Source organism: Triturus cristatus, chromosome 3_1, assembly GCF_964204655.1.
Source record: "Triturus cristatus chromosome 3_1, aTriCri1.1, whole genome shotgun sequence".
NCBI lineage: Eukaryota > Metazoa > Chordata > Amphibia > Caudata > Salamandridae > Triturus > Triturus cristatus.
The window spans coordinates 911,132,081-911,145,825 of record NC_140583.1 but is presented as its reverse complement, the minus strand read 5'-3'; the positions used below and the strand labels follow the sequence as shown (position 1 = coordinate 911,145,825).

The 13,745-nt window shown below is 40.5% G+C and overlaps 1 protein-coding gene across 5 annotated transcripts in view; it reads left to right on the top strand.

Moving 5' to 3' along the window:
• TANK (TRAF family member associated NFKB activator) overlaps positions 1-13,745 on the top strand; it is a 299,318-nt gene that overhangs the window by 102,447 nt on the left and 183,126 nt on the right. For all 5 annotated transcript variants that reach the window (XM_085645450.1, XM_085645446.1, XM_085645448.1 and 2 more), the window contains one exon: positions 10,295-10,413. The gene's annotated coding sequence lies outside the window, so the exon portion shown is untranslated. The remainder of the gene's footprint in view (positions 1-10,294; positions 10,414-13,745) is intronic.

Sequence of the window (13,745 nt, the reverse complement as noted above, 5' to 3'; positions counted from 1 at the left end):
TCCCCATGGCTGTTCAGCTCCCCATGCATTATGTTTTAATGTAGCCCTGGGAGATTGCGGTCCCCGGGGCAGGCGGGCCTCCCATCATTATTATTTATTGCCTTCTGGATCTGGCCCACCCGGGGACTTAATTAAACAAAGCGCGGCAACCTGTGCTTTGTTTTAAAAAAAAAAATCGGTGGGATTCGCGCACACAAAGTGATGCCTGCCAAATGCCTAAAACATTTTTTTTTGGGGCCCTTGGGGTCCAGTGGGAGCTCCTGAACAAGCCTAGGGGGTCAAGGGGTTTCTAGTCACAAGATGGCTGCCAACACTTCCTGGTTTGAAGTGTTGGCAGTAAATCAGATCTCAGGCACGAGATCGGCAGGGATCGTGAACCCACCGCGGCCACAGTTGTATATCTGAGAAATCTTTAAATTGCTTAGGAGCTACTGAACGGATTTACACCATTTAACAAAAAGAGTGCTTTCTGGACAAAGAGCCTCCTTTTTCCCAAATTTGGTGTAATTCCGGTCAGCAGTTTGGGCTATAGCCATGTCTAAAGTTTCCTATGGAAATTAACTTGGAGAAAAAGCGTTTAGGGACCCCCCTTTTTCTTAGCCCCTGCTCTTCGTATCACCCCAAAAGTTTCAAAACAGTAGCTGAAGTGAGCGACAAATTAGTTTTGAAAATTCCATTAAGATTCGTCAAACTACGCCAAAGTTATTTGGTAATCAAAAACAGTTTTTAATAGAAATCAGGTCTTAACTAGTTGCCAGTAGGTAATATAAATATAACTCCAAAAGAACTCTTGATTATACAGATGCCCAACGGGGTTGTTGGCGACGTCACCGCTCAATATATACCATACAAAAAATCACGCTGTCTTCACAGCATGATAAGCAAGTCCGTCCAGTCGAGAGGTAGGTATAAGTGATTTTATTTCAAACAGGCAATCCAAATGCCACAGCATACAGCATGACGCGTTTCGACCCTCCCAGGGTCTTAATCATGTAATATCCTTGAATGGATATTGAGAGTACTGGTGAAGAAAGTTCTTTCCTGGTCCCAAATTGTGAGTTACAATAAGAAAAACGTGATTGATTTACTGAGAGCTTAGTGTTTGCACTTAGTGTCCTTTTTCACTGTTGATAACCTAAGTGTATTTAAAGCAAAGAACGATCTGTCCTCACATTTTGCATATTGCATATAATTAAGACCCTGGGAGGGTCGAAACGCTTTATGCTACATGCTGTGGCATTTGGATTGCCTCTTTGAAATAAAATCGCTTGTACCTACCTCTCGACTGTGAAGACGGCGTGAATTTTTGTATGGTGTATATGTATGTGTGTGTGTATATACACATATATAAAATCCAAAAGGTTTTGCCCAACGCTGTACGCCTGCATATCAATGCCGGTACCTGCCGTGGTGGCAAAAGTCCACAATATCGCAAAAACAATCCTTCTTGGTAAAAAAGGAGGCGGCACACCAATGACATCCACGGACAGGTTTAATGTGCATAAAATTCTATAAGCTGAGCAGATTTCAAAGACATGACTGCATCTGCTCAACCAGTTTCTTACCAAAGGGACATTCCAGATGCCAGGACTTTTCATTCAAGTTCTAAGATCACTCAGTGAGAAGCAACTTTTCAATACATTGGCCCACGATTTCTATTTGTTCACTACCACTTTCACAACGTCCAATGCACAGACTAGTCCGACTGATTCAGCTTGGGCCTGAAACAAGCCAAAAAAAACTATCAGTGGAGTTATCATACAACATGTTTTTCTTAAGCATACGGCTCCTTGAAATGCCTATGACTGGGAAAATACATTTCTTCATTTTTATTTTAATAGTATACAAACTAACAATACATTTGGCAAACTCACTAACATGCTCCAGCCTGCTGTACACATTTCCAGCATCTTATAGGGAACAAGCACATATTGTCTTAAATGGGGCATTTTGGTCCCATTCTGTTATTAATGGTGTAAAAAAAAAAAGCATGCAACATTCATCCCTGAGATTGCTCCAGAATATGTGTCCAGACTCCTATTTAGTTCCTTAAACTGCAATGCTCAACTTCAGCATGAGGCCTAAAGTCCCATCCTTTTTAAACACCAACATTTTAACTGTCTTTGTCATACTGGATCAGAGAAGGTATGAAAGCTTGTTTCTTGTAAAGATATTGTTATTACGTTGTAAGTTAACTAGTGTTAACAGTACTATTGTAAACGGCTATGGCACTGGACCATTCTACCACAAAAGATCTGTGGGCAAGGACCTCAATGCTGACCCACTCGGCCACAGGTATCTAGAGTCACTTGACATGCTTAAAAGGACTTAAAGTCTCCCTTTCTGCTTAAAGGCTACCAGTCTATAGTGTAGATCTCATGGAGCCTCCCAATAGCATGGATATGAAGACAGTTAGCTTAATCTCGCTTTGATAAAAGCCTAGTTTACTCATTCTTGGTACTAAACCCCAACATTTACCAGAAAGAAGCCCATACCTATGTTCAGTAACATAACATAAACATAACACTTGTATTTGAAAAGCTTACGTATCACCCAAGGGTATCAAGGTGCTAATTAACACGTTTATTGTTGCCCAACTCAATGGTACTCATTTTATCGACCTCACATGGATGAAAGGCTGAGTGAACCCGCCTGGATTTGAACCTGTGACCATGAGGTCAAACACAGGCCCCACTACAGTGGGCACATTAGTCCACTAAGCCACCAGACCCGGCTATGTCTCCATTGTGTAACTGTTGGAGTAGGGGGTATATTTTGCCACTTACAGTCGTTGTGGCCTGTCTGTTCCAAGGATGATTCTGCCCTGACTAGCATAACACACCAGCTATGGTTTTGTATGAGTTGTTGGTCTGAAAGAAGAGTCCTTTACAGTTTTTGGTATATTTACTCCTGACTATTAGAAAACAATTTATTTGTGCTTTCGGGCAAAATGCTCACGGTCTGCTGAACATGAAACAATAAGACATTGTTGTGGAAACGCCTGTATTGGCTCAAAGACTTGCAGAAAACATGATAGGGGCTCACTGCAATGTTAGTCCATCTTAAAGAGAGTTATACATTCATCCTCGAATTCCTACACGTAGATTGAAGAGCCTGGGACAAAAGAGCATGCCTGCTACACATAAATATTTTATTAGATAATTACCTCGTCATTCCTGTGAAATGACCATCCAGACGCCAGTTCCACCATTGCTACAATATGAACGATGTCCAGTATCAGACCCCACTTGATTCAACCTGTGGTCCATACTATTTCTGGATGTAATAGTAATGGTTTTTTACAGAATGTAATGCAGCATACATTTGAGTAATGTGATAATCCTGCATTATGCAAATTCCGAGACACTCAATAAATATGTTCTAATTTAGGTGCTGTACACTTATTGCGTGTTTGTGCACACTTATGGAGGCTTCAATAGTCTTCCTCCAATTAAGAAGAAACTACATTTTTTGTGGTATTCTGTGTAGTACTGTTGGACCAAAGGACTTCATTCCAAACATGTCTACCAGATAATGCAAGCTGTACTTTTTTCATAGCTAGCCAGTTTACATGGTCGACTAAGCCATAACACGACAAATTTCTGTGTACAACCCTATGTGTCTCCAGACACGCATTACTCATTGCTTCAGTTGTGCCATGTTGTCAGACACAAGTTGTTTGCGATAAATTTCCCAGTTGATATTGACTCTAAAAATTCGGCAAAATTTGGTTATTGGCAGTTTCCTCAATTTCTGAGCTCTGCTAATTTGGAGATAAAGTCCACTGACATACTCTGGTTGGGTTCCCACTGTGTCAATAGCAATCCCATCCAAGGGAGTTTTGGAACATCAGACCCACCAATGCGCTTACATTCCTCAATTTACATAAAACACAATAACACAAAGGCCTTTTATAATATTGCTCATTGAATTTACTCAGCCAATCTCTCTCAATCTCTGTTGGGTCAGGGGCACAACTTGTAGTTCGGCAGTCTGTCTTGGTTGGTCAGTTCGTCCCTGATATACCTAAAGGGAGAAAGAATCTTCTCCATCAGTTGTATTCTTTTTAGCCAAGCCACTGAGCATTTAATTCTTTGTACATTTACACTGTTGATACATTTCACTAGGCTATTGCTGTTGTTTTTCCAAAGAAGGCATATTTGCATATAATGCTGCAACACAGTCTTCCTCCTCCATAACACTTTGCTCCAATTTACTAGCTAATTGTGACCTGGACAAACCAGACTGACAAAGCACGACCCTTTAAGAAAGGGTAAAGAATGATTAGAAAACACCGACCCATGCAACCCTGAAAGGGGAGGCTTATGGCAGGCGTATCTAAGCAAAGTACGTGCCTTTGCAAGAATACAGGAAAGACATGGCTTCCTGTGGGAGTAAGACCCCATTATAGTTGTTCTCACCATGAAGGGGTAAGGATATAAATAAATTTAATAAAGTAGGTCATGGAGGTGCCAGACTTTGTGATTTGAATCAACGGCTTAGATAAAGACTAATGATGAAGAGAGACAGAGTGGTCATGCACAGAAATCCTTTGGATATGCTAGTATTACAGAGTAAACACCTCAAACTTGCCCGTTGTGCAGTCTTGTTCCCCTACCTTTCAGTATTGTTTAGTTTTGGACTCCCTCTCCCATAGATAGTCTTGTGCTATTTTCTTCCAAATCCGTTGGGAGTATAGAGTAATTGGCACCATAAGCTATTTTGCATAGCATTCGCCTTATCAGCCATTACTGTCCAATAATATTGCCATTGGGCAGTGTTGCACTACTAATTTACGTATTCAAGTTTTTTTTTTACTCTAATGACGTTGGCTGAACGACTTGTGTATTTATATGTCATGAAATTATACTACGATCATATAAGAAGAAAATAAGAAATATATTTGATATTTTGAGACACATCATCTGGATCTGAAAATTATTGTAGCTTAGAAAGGACCATAGTCCTTGTAAACATGGCTCCCTTCTGAAGGGAGATTAACTTAATAAAGAGTAGGAAAAAAGAATGTTTTTAAAAATAGTCTTTATTGGTTTTACACAGTTTAAGCATAGTACACGTTGCCAAATTTATTATACAATACAGTACAGTGACATTTACCAACTTGACACTTGGTGGGCAACCATCTACATTCCATGCTGGTAACAATAAAAGAAACGAACATTTTGTATATGTCTTTGTATGTTATCCACTTTATGCTCAGCGAATAAAGCAACAGATTTTCTTTGTCACCATATTTTCACTTCAACCAGAACGCTATACACAAAAAAACGATGCGATTTCTAAAAACCCACATGTACGTAGTGATCTAAGTCGTGCATAAGCTAGGGTGTTCACATATGTGTGTGTACTTTTAAAGTCAGTAGGAGCAGCTGGAGGGGATCAGGGGGAGCTGGAGCTCCGCGCGCATCCCCCAACTGCGTGTTCTCGAGAGCTGGAGCGTTTATCTGGTTAGGTCCTACTAGAGGAGGGATCCAAGGTGCTCGTATCTATATGCTAGTTTGCTGGTACCAAATCCAGGGTTGAGAAACCATCTAATCCCTGTGAGGAACTAGATGTTTTCAATCTGCCTTCCACAAAGGACAAGGATTCTTGCCATTGCATAGGATTAGTCTGAGGAGAGTTACGGGGTGCCATCAGTGTTTGTGTCGTTTGTTCTGCCACCAGTGCCTTGCGGAGATCCAGCATCCAGATACGCGTATCAGGTGCTGCGCTAGATTTCCAGGACATAGCTATTCTCCGCTTTGCTAGTGCCAGTGCTAGGTCTAAGAATTTATAAAGATTTTTCCGCGCTGCAGTGCGCTTGGTAATGCCAAGCAGAAAGTGCAAGCCTTGCACGGGTATTAATGTGTCAGTTGCTCCCTCCAGTGTTACCGCAATCTCATTTCAATATGCACCCAGGTGAGGGCATGCCCAGACCATGTGGAGGAATGTTGCATCCGTCCCTATACAGCGAGGGCATATGTCGACTGATGTGAGATACATACGGGCTAGCCTGTGTGGTGTTAAATATGTATGATGTAAGTAATTATACTGTGTATATTTCAGTCTAGCAGTCGTGGATATTATTTTGGGGTACTCTGTGCACTGCGCCCACTGTTTATCAGTTATGGTAACTGCCAACTAAGAGTCCCAATTTGCCCGAAATGGTGCCAGAAGGGGAGTAGAACCGGGATTAAGAGAACTGTATAGTGCTGTCACCGCATGTCTGCCCTTCCCATGTGTGAGCAAAGTCTGCAGCACCTGCGATGATTCTAGCTCATTCTCCCCGTTCCCCCATGTTTGGAGAAATTGCTGCGTTAGTAGCGCGTAAAGCAGGAAAGTACCCTCCATGATACCAAAGTCTGCTATCGACCCTTCTAGGCTCTGCAACTGTGCATCTGTGAATAGGTCGCCCCAGGTATCCAATCCCACCGCTGCCCAGGACTCCAGCTCCGGTCGATTGTGGCAAGTAAATCAGCCCAGTAGAATCTCAAGTGGTAGCATAGGATCATATGGCATTTTTTGTCTCTTAGGTGTCACATAGCGCAGCTAGCTACGTCTGGCTGCCGTCATTAGCAGGTTGCCCTGTTTCCTTTGTGTCGGGGTAGTGGAACCCTATAGCCATTCTATTACTGCTGTGCGTCTTAATGTAATTGCCAACTGGACATTTCTGCAACATGGGCACTCGCTAGCCATCTCATTGGCCACTGGAGCTGTGCAGCAGCATAGTAATGCTCGTAATTTGGTGCCCCCTAACCCCCATCTGTAAGTGGAAGGTACAGTTTATGGAGTGACACTCTTGACCTTGAGCCCAATATCAGCGCAACTAGGAGCGTCTCCAGATCTTTAAACATGGACTTAGGTAGGAAAAAAGTAATTTTTAAAAGCAAAATTAAACTGAACATGCACGAAAGGTTGTGATTGAGCAATACTCTCTATTTTGCTTGTTAGAGAAGAAGCAGCAAAGGGGAAAGAGGACATTTGTTTGGTGAATTGATCTCTTAACACTACTAGGATAACAGTGGCTTTCCCTAAATTAGTTTCAGCTTTGGTTCATCAAGGTTTGCACTTTAAGCCATGCAACAAGCGTGTCAAAAGCGTTTTGTTACTGTTCATTTGTCTTAGAATTTGAGTGTCTGTTTAAGAGTGATAAAACAGTTTATGGAGATAATAAATCGATGGCTGGATATCGTGCGAACCCTGTGGCACTCTGTAGTATAATGCCAAAAGATAAGAGATTAATTTACATAGCCTAACTTGCTGGCATCGCTTATTCAGAACGAAAGACATTTATATCAGGAGTTCCTCTAATGTCTGAAGTACGCTCAAGACGATTTATAAAAAAAAAACTTTACCCACTATGTTGAAAGCTGCTTAGAGGTTCATCAGAACTGAGAACCCCAGGATCCTGCATCAGTGGACTATAGAGTCGTCCACTGCTAGGGAATCTTGCTTCCATATCCATCTCAAAAACATGATGGCTTCAGGTCTAGGAAAAGATGTAAGTCACCAGGGATGTGGGACATATTGTTTGAGGTCAAGGGCAACGAGTTTTCATGTGTATTCGGTCCTTGGGACAAGTAGGCCCAACACCCTGCAGCACAAACCCTTTGGCTGCCAGTTTGCAGTACCACATTATGGATCAGGAAAGAGCACTGTCTGCAGTTAAGGTAATATTTTTGTCCATATGTTAATGCTGTTCAAACTTGTATTTATGGTTCATTAATTATAAGTCTTTATTATTAAGGTGATCACTCTAAGTAAATATAAGCTCTGACCTGCACCACAGACAGTGATTCCAGTATAAAAATGTGTACGCTTGTTTTCAAAGCTTAACAATATAAGGCTATATATAATGCTCCCAGAATGCTCTCTGATTTGTTGCAAATATTTGCAGAAGCTTGAAAGCAAGATTGATGATTCTTTGCTTACAAAATAAAATGTTCATAAAAAACATGAAGGCAGGAAAAAAAACATTTTGCTAAACTACTGTAAAATTTCAAGGTACCATTTCTGTGCAGCATTATTTACTAACGTGTTTATAAATGCTAGTATTTCCCAAAAATATTCCTAATGGAAAATCAGTGTAACCAGTTTCAATAAGATGATGACTATCAAAAATAAACAAACATTGGCAAAGCCAGTATGTCTGAAATTGGTAGTCAGCTTTTTAGTTTTATCAATGTGTGACTTGTTTTGGCATGGTTTTTGTAAATCCTTATTGGTGTGGGAGCTGCCAGGCCCTCACCATTATAACAAACAATGGCAAAAGCAAACATTGTTTATGGTCTCAAAAAGCCCACACTGCCACAGTAGTTACTGGAACTGAACAAAACAACTTTGTTTGCCGATATGCTTCTTGTGATAGAGCAGTATGCTGCCATTCACAGTGAAGCCGGTCGATACAGATAGAGAGACAGAATTTTAATAAACGCAAAAAGGCCATGGTCAACGCAAGACCAAATTAGGGGCCCAATTATTAAAGAAAGTCTCAAAAGTGCACCCATGGTATATGTCCTTGCATTAAGTGCAGCTTTGCAAATTTTGTGAATTCCCAAGAATTTACAGAAGTAGGGCAAGAAATAGTACTCCTAGAAAATATTTGTTAACTACATTTTAGCATGAGCAAATATGTATGTGTAGATTTGCTCATTCAAAAATGTGAGTGTTTACAAGTTCACTTTCCCTCCAACCACTTTTTTCCCAACTCTGGAAGAAGGTTTACGTCTGCCAGTAAATTTCCAAATTTCTCAGTATGGGAAAGGATTAGAAAAGAGTTGTTGAAACCCTTAAAACATGCAAGTTAGTAGGTTTGCACAGACTCAAAAGAGCATTCTAACCCTGGAACTACTGCTTACCACTACCTTCAGCCCCAGTATGTAGATCTGCGGAAACGTGGCAAGATAAGTGGATTGCAAGTATTCAAACACTACTATGGTATGAGCCCTGGCAAACTCAGAGAGGCTATATCAAAGCTCTTATATAATGAGATTGCTGCCATAATGTGTCACCGAACTACATGGCACCAAAGGGACAAGTGGATTTTGTTACAGGACAAGTAGATTTATGAAGCAACCTGCCCCATGGACAAGTAGATATTTTATTAAAGTCCACACCCCTGAGTCACAATGGCGTAATTGACCTTACCCACCCTCTCCAGGATTTTTGAAAGAAATGGGTGTCTGACAGTGGTCTTCGACTGCCTGATCAAAATAGATTAAGATGGCCTTTTAGGAGGGTGAGATAGTGGCCTGTGTAAGTGAACAGAGCCCCAAAACTCAAATCAGTGACAGAGTACCAAATAATAGATGTATTAACTGGTGAAAAACGCCGGGATCTGGTACAAATGCATTAAGTTGATTGAGATTTCTGCTTCAGGTAAAGGGGCAGTACAAAAGTCACAAGGCAGAAGTCTGTATGGAACACAGACATAGAAATCTAACTAGAAAGAAGACATCCTATCTAGTGGTCAAAGAGTGATAGGTCAATAAGGTATAGAAATCTATTCTTAATTTACATCCTTATTTCTCAAATTTCTTTTCACAAGTTTTCCATTGTGTACAAATTTCCAACAGAGCCCCAAAACTCAAATCAGTGACAGAGTACCAAATAATAGATGTATTAACTGGTGAAAAACGCCGGGATCTGGTACAAATGCATTAAGTTGATTGAGATTTCTGCTTCAGGTAAAGGGGCAGTACAAAAGTCACAAGGCAGAAGTCTGTATGGAACACAGACATAGAAATCTAACTAGAAAGAAGACATCTTATCTAGTGGTCAAAGAGTGATAGGTCAATAAGGTATAGAAACCTATTCTTAATTTACATCCTTATTTCTCAAATTTCTTTACACAAGTTTTCCATTGTGTACAAATTTCCAGGGAAGGGACAGAGAGAGAGGAATACACATCTGAGTTTAGATGAATGGTAACAGATCTGTATGGCTCTTTGGAAGATTCAAGAGCTGAGTCTAGTGTATTCTGCCAAAACATGCTCTTAGTGTTAACCAGCATAGGGATATTGTCTTTGTAAACGCTAAGATTCTTTTGGCAATAAGTCTCTTACTCCACGTTCTCCGAAGATGCTGGCTTCTTTGTTTTAAATTTTGTAGCTCTGAGGAGGACCCAGCTCTTACAATGGATTTGTATTTGTGTATCTGAGTGTGGGGAACATGGTGTAAAGGCGTTCGTGCCGGTGGCCATATAGTTCTCTGCCGGTTCCTGCAATAAGTAAACCTGGTTTAATTACTCAGTGTGTTTCTTTTTAGTAATCTGTTTGTGCTTATGTTTTTGCAGGTAACTGGATGTGAAGGCTCCTTGGGTACCAATACTGGAGTAACAAATCTGCAGGAATATCCTTGGTGATCGACCACCTTCGTGGACAGAATTCTGTATAGCAATCCTGGATATTCCTGGTATGTACAAGATCTAAAGTGTGGCCTGTGGTGTGTGTGAGAAATAGAAGAACAGTGGTTCCCTAGGATTCATTTGGTACATTATTTTGAACACAATATAAATAACCCCCATTTTCATTTTAAAGAGTTAGTATTACCTGAGTGTACCTCGCCTTCTAATAAGAGTGCTGCTAGATGCATTGTTTTAGTTTTCATATGAACAGTGGGCCCCAAAGCACAGTTTTAAATGTATCAATGAAATGTATTTGCATGCTCTTTTTCTATATATATTTAAAACAATTGGTAAAATGCAGATCATGTAGCGCTCTAAACTGTAAACAATTAGAATTTCCAACTAAATGTCTGAAACACATCTTGAGTTGAAACGGTGAGCGAAAAGTCGACTTGGTCCTCTAGAGTTATTTATTACTAACTTCCAGATTAAGGTTCACTCTATAAGAGTTTCTGTTTCCACACAAGATGTAGGATTTTTAGGACCTAATCAGGTGGACAGCTGGACGTTGACCTTTGACGAATGTTTGACAAGAAGGCCAACCCACCCCGATACATTGGGTGCCTGCGCAAGGACTCGACGATAAAACATGCTACTAAGAAAACTAGTGGGTTAGCGTTGTTTTAAGACTTGGGATGGACGTCCATGTAGATTAAGGCCAGGAGAGACATAACCAAGAACACTGTTTCTCTTTTTTGGATGTAACTGGATGTAACTGTAACTACTGCTTAGCCCTGGAAAGTGGTGCAAAAACAGTATATGTCTTCTCACTTCCTCGATTTTTGTTGATAACTTTCAACCCTTCAGGCATGCCTCAAAGGGTCTCATCTGTACAATAGATTACTATCTGGCTCCACGGTATGTTAAAAAATTAAAGGTCACGGTTCGATGTCCATCAATTCATAAGTGTTACTCAACCTTCTATAAAGTTCTCCATGCTAATGCTCACATGAAGGAGCAGTTTAAGTTGCCTTGTAGTCTAAGTTGACCTACGTGCATCATGGAACTGTGAAAAAGGTGGTGGCATTAATTAATCTGTCATTTGCAACTATGGCCTAATTAGGATGTCTGTGGGCTCGTACACACCGCCATCTGCCTCTGAGGTCTGCCTGCCACATTATGATTGGTGGGCAGAGGCATTGGCAGAGGGACTGCCTGTGGCGCTTCCAACGGGCTGCTGTCAGTGTGTCGGAATGACTGCATAATCCCTTTATGATGGTGGTTCCACCATCAGGATTATGATGTTGGTTTCCGACAGCCATTCCATGTGTTGGAAAGCGACATCAGGGGGGCCCTAGCAGGGCCTCTTTCCCCCCTGGCCCTCTGCAATGGGGCATGGGAGGCACCTATTTGGCCCTCCTCAACATTGCTGCATTGTGTACCAGGCACCACATGGTGCCTGCCACACGGTGCAGGTATGTTTGCAAACCTCCATTCTACAATGGAAGCTTGTGCTTCAGGCCTATTCCACCCACCGCACAAGCTTCTATTGTAGAATGGATGTTTCTGACCGCCCGCATCCAAATTGGGATTTCAGAACCGCCGGCCAATGGTCGGGCGGTTCCTTTCCCACAAGCCAGACAACTTAATAAAAATCTGTGTCCTGGTTTCTCCATTTAATGAGTAAGCTGGCAAAATGTCTCACTGTATACAATGTAGAGTATTAGTTTTGAAATTATAAGCCAGTTATGATTACAAAACTAAATTCTTAAATGACCAAAGATGTGCTCCCCAACATTAGTTGAATTATTAAAGTTAAAAAGGTCAAACGGCTGGTGCTGATTCACCTGTCCGTGCTTAATCGCCTAAAAAGAGTATCAGGCTTTCAGGCAGCAGAGTACATGCCACATCGTAGAGAAGCGCTGCAATGGGAACCAGGGAAGTGGCTTGAGGAAAAATGGGGACCTGAGTAAGGCCAGAGGCTAGAAGTGAAAGAGTTCCGGTAATAGATAAATGATTATGACGTTTATATACTGCACTAATATAACCAAGGTTGTCTTTACATGCTTGTCTGCATGATGGGTTCCTAGAGAGAGCAATGGAGGACCTTATCCTCGGAGTCCATTTTCCTAAGGCCATAAGTGTGGATACTGTAAATTTGTCCTACTCTGAAGAATGGACACATACGGTTACCATTTGGTGGATGGCATCTTGGTATTTGCCAACCTGGCTTCTGCGCTTGTATATGGGAATCTGTAGTGGGTCTGACCTTTAGCTAGAAATGTAATGATCGAATCTGCTTAAATTGACTGTTAATCTATACCAATTTAATGCAGATACCCTTTCAAGTGGAGATATTTGTTTGCCTATTTGCTCACTGGAGATTGTCATACCCTTCTTTTCTTTAAGTACAAGAATTATTTAGTTTGTGTGGTGCTTTTAAAATTGTGTACATTAAATATTAGCAATTAACACATATCCTATTATGCATGATCATATATGGGTCAAATTTGAAGATATCAAATTATATTATTTAAACTGCAAATAAATAGATTTTGTTGTTGCTGTATCTTAATCACATATACGTCTCAAAAATTATAATTTAAAGTTGAGCCACAATAGTGTAAATACAATGTGAACCGCCATGTGAATACATCAAAAATACTGTAAGAAAAGAGAAAATTGAGGCGAGTCTAATAAGATTATTCATGGAATAATATATAGAAAAGTATCACTGATATACCACGGCACAGAAAACAACAGGGCATTCTTTCATTATAATTCAGATTTATTTAAGAGGCCTTCATGTTCAACATCGAACACCGACCTGTTCTTTCAACATTTATGTTTGCCTAAAATGTCTGAAAACGATTAGTAATTTCTTAGTTGGGCCATCACGTACATGTAAGGTGAAAAGGTAATAAAGTCACTCAATTTGGAAAAATCACATGGGCTAGGAAGATATTCAACTGACATTTCAAACCTTTTACATTAGAGAGATTTCCTCTTTTCTGCAGATTATACAGTCCATACTTTAACAGCAAACAATGGGCCAGATGTAAGAAGACTTTAGACGGTTGCAAAGCCTGGGATTTGCTCATTCAAAGGATTTGGAACCGCTAAATGGCTTTTTAAATTGTACTAAACCCATTTTTGCAATTCGATAACAGGTTATCAAACATCGATATATTTGCCACTACTGTTTTTGAGGTAAGGACCAAAAGTGAATGTATAATTTCCATAAAAATATGCACAGCTAAAAATATTATAATTCTGTTTCTATTACATTTAATTTACAAAAAATACAGCACCATCAGAAATTCTGGGGTTCAAATCCAGGCACTAATTTACAAAGTGATGTTAGTGTGACCTAATCAGATTTGCTGCTTTAGTAGAGAGT